This window comes from Henckelia pumila, chromosome 1 (assembly GCF_033568475.1).
Source record: "Henckelia pumila isolate YLH828 chromosome 1, ASM3356847v2, whole genome shotgun sequence".
Taxonomy (NCBI): Eukaryota; Viridiplantae; Streptophyta; class Magnoliopsida; order Lamiales; family Gesneriaceae; genus Henckelia; species Henckelia pumila.
This window is the reverse complement of record NC_133120.1, coordinates 153,210,782-153,214,999: the sequence shown is the minus strand read 5'-3', so window position 1 is coordinate 153,214,999 and position 4,218 is coordinate 153,210,782.

The following is a 4,218-nucleotide window of genomic DNA, read 5'->3' as shown; positions in this document are numbered from 1 at the left end:
TAAAGACAGGTTAACCTTTATCTATCTTTCGATTGTGACAAGATGAAACGAATTAAAGGGTCCATTCCAAACATTTGTTGTATATGAAAAGAGAAAAAATTCGAGACCCTTTTTGTACCTTTTGTAAGGTTTTAATTTTAATTTTATGTACGTATCCAATGTTGGCTAGAGGAAAAAAAACATATCGTTCTTCTTTTTTCGTTTTAAGAAGGATATATATATGCAAATACCTCAACTTTTATTATGATATTTAATCTATTTTGTCATTAATTAATTTTGTCTAATAATAATTTAGTTCAAAAATAATTCAATCCAAATTATATGAATACAAAATTAAGCATAAGATTGTATATCATAAGTGAAGGGTAAAACTGTCATTCATCCTTCAATCATTATTTCAATTCCAAAATTAATAACTCGAAGTAAACATATTACTGTTTATCCATCAGTATTCTAAATCCTTCAAAATCATTTTAATAATCCTAATATGATTTATCTACGTGTAATCTTATCCCACTAAGTAAACGCAGTCTTAGTATAAAGAGAGTCATATTAACTTATACTAATATTTTTTTTTAAGAGAAAACTTATACTAATATTGAGACACATTCTATTGTAGTTAAATTTGAATAAGATATATAGTGCCTATAAGAAGATATTTTCTATTAATATTTTTGATATTTTTCTGTATTAATATTAAACATTATATTTTGTACCAAAAAATATATCATGATACAAATTTTTAAATTAAAAATCTCTCATGCTTAGTGATATAGCATGATACACACATTACAAGCAGTCAGCATTTATATACTATATTTTTTCGGTGTTGCATACATATATTCTAACAAATTTAGAGATTATATTTAAGAACTTTAAAGATTACTTTCCTACATAATATATTTTATATTATAATTAATTTATTTATATTGTAATTAAGATAATACTCTTTTTCTAAAATCAGAAGTGATGTGATCATTTCATATAATATATCATAACATTAAAGTTTCAAAAAAAAAACATTAAGGTAGTTACTTAGATCTCTTATATATCACAATATGTTATAGATAGTATATTATTCAACATAATATATATATATATATATATATATATATACAGATTTTTTATCATGCCAGAAAGTGGGCACAATATGCCACGCTGGGTAGCCCACGTCACTTTTTTAAAATTAAAAATAAAAATTTAATTTCACCGGGCTTTTCCTAAACGTTTTATTTTTAGATCTCTGGCTTATCTCCCATTTCAGATTCAGATCTCGCACTCTTGTTCTCTTCCAAGATCCACATCAAAATCCTTGGGACCAACCTAGCATGTTACATGGAGACAACTTCTATACTTTCCAAGTTTTGGATGTGCACGAAAGAACACAAAAATAGTGGCAATCCAATCAAACAAAAATACCTTAGTTTTGTGTTACATATAGCTCAGAGGTTGCTTTTCAAATTATGTGTATCCACAAAATTCATATAGTTATGCATACATGTTTTACCTTTTGGTTTTCAAGCATACATATAGTGTTTGAATATTGATTTTAATCTTTCATACTATGCTACGTTGTACATATAACATAACTCCGAATTGAGAATTAAGAAATAAGTGGTTGATATAAATTGATATTAATATTTTGAATGAGTTGTCTATAAATAGATAACCATGATTACAAGTCGTTATAACCATGAAGTAACTACCATTAATCCATAAATCTTCATTCCCTCCAAATGAATATGTTCAAGAAATGGCCACATAACATGGCAAACTAGCCAACCTCTTCCCACCTCCATCGCACCTGCCTCCGCTGCTGCGGCGGCTACGCCACTGATCTCCATCGTCCCTTTGATGACAACCACTTTTTTCAGGGACAGCGTAGCCATTTTCTTCTTCTGCTTCTTTTTCGTGGTTCCCAGTTACCTCGATGTCCCAATCCCTGGATTCATTCATCTGTAAACAGAGCCTGAGCCTCCCATCTTCTCGTATTGCTCGAAAATATGCTCCACCAGAAGAAAAACTGAAGGCCTTAATCACGAGTCGGCCCCCTTCACGATGAGAGTGCATTCGAACACCATCTCTCCCATTAACAGAAGACAGAGGAGGAGGAAAACAGATTCCGTGTTCCATTTTCTTGGGAAATTCTCGGGTTTTCGAATACTTGGTCTTAAGAAAACTACTCTTTTTATCCGTCCTCCTAGAAGTGATTAATTCATCAATGCTCGAATAGATAACGCAGCCCGTTTCGCTCCCTAAGTTCTCAGTGCACATTTCCAGGCTTTTCTCGCTAAGTGAATACATTGAGCGCCTGTCAAGTGGATGCAAGTAAACTTGGTCCAAATCTTCAGATATCGTGCCCTGCTTTTTGCAAGATAATCCAATAAATTCCAGCTTCCGAGTTGTGAAAACCGTAATTTTTCTAAATTACGTTTAGGATCTTTTATTGTTTAATTATTTATTTGTGATAATAGTTAATTTATAATATTTTGTATTAATATATTTTATGTCATCGAGATATTTTTGGAGATAGAATAAAAATTTTGGGTATCTTGATAATTAGTTTACAAATATTATTAAGATAGGTGATCAAGATCTAGGTGTGATCAAATCTTGGGAGATAGATTTTTTTTCAAACTTTGAAAGTCTTAATTCTACTTTATCATTAATTCTTGTGTACCTATAAATACAGACTCAACCTTCACAATATTCACGCTCAAAAGTCTCTCACTTTCTCTCTTTATTTTCGAAAAACTCAATTAGCTGATAGGTTCTGTTCTCGGCTGAGAATTTCCATAGAAATTCATTCAATTTCTCCAATTGTTTTATCGTTTAAGGCTGCCACTTGGGAAAGGTACTTTGTCTTGTTTCCAATTTTTGGGTTCTCTCCATATACACGTGGGAATATAGGGTAGCCAATTTATGTTTTGAAATTCTGTCAGCTTGTGCCATCAATTGATCGAGAATTGGCCGAGGAAATTGAAGGATCTAGTGCATGCTTGTCCAATAAGCTTTCAACACGTGGTCTAGGAGGCATAGTGGAATTTTTGGAGATAATCAAATTCTGAATTTCCGAGTTTTCTTTTGAATTCTCGATCCAGGCTTTGCAAGGTTATTGATTTCTGTACATATTTACGGTAAGTGGGCTTTTGTATGTATATTTTTTGATGTGATTTTAAAAATATTTATTGATGAGTCATGGTATTTTGGTTTTCGAAATTCGTTCGAGCATGTGTCTTTTGTTCGTGTCATGTTGGTTCATGTTATGTCATGCATGTTGTCAAGCACTGTTATGATTCAAATGGATATGATAATGATATGACCCTTATACGGTGGGATTGTAACCGTTGTATGGCCTCACTCCATAGAGGATTAACATATTGGACATGGCCTCGCTCCTTAGAGGATTAACATATAGGAGACAGTAAATCATGGAAAGGAGATGAATTTCAGTGCTTATGTTCATGTGTTGAAAGTTATTTATCATGATGATGTTATGACCCGATGGCCCAAGTATTGAGTTATGTTCATGTTCATGTTCACGATTATGATTTTATGTTATGCATATATTTGGTATATGTCTCGAACGGCCCCCACTTGCTGAGTGTTTCCCAAAACACTCATCCCTTACTTTTTTCCTCCCAGATTATGAAGATGATGATGTAGAAGTTCGTGAGCAAGATATGTTTTGGGGATGGTGATAGAGGAATATTAAGACTAAATTTTGTTATTTTTATTATTGGGATTTTTGCATTAATATTTTGTTATTAAGTTTTTAGACGCTTTCGCATTGGTTTTGTTATTTTGATTTATTGAGTTGTAAGACAATGTTTTGAAGTTTATTTATGATAATAGACTGGTTTGGTTTATACTGTACTACGAGGCTGGTTGTTTTATAATTTGTATGAATTTGAAACAACGCCGGTGGCACGTCTCGGTCTTGGGGCGTGACATTTTAGTGGTATCAGAGACGCCAGGTTCATAAATCCGGATGGGATTCCGTACCGCAAAATTTGTTGTCAAATTTTGACCAAAGCCCTGCGTAGCCTGACCCGAAACGATCTTCTAAGTTAAACTCATAATTTGTATGACTAATGACGCTTTTAGGCCGAATTTCATCGTTTAAGCCTTCGAAATTGCGTTTTTGCCGTTTTAGGAAAGTTTTCGGACGCTTATAACTTCACCCAGGAAATTCGAAATCCAATTCCGCGAATTGTT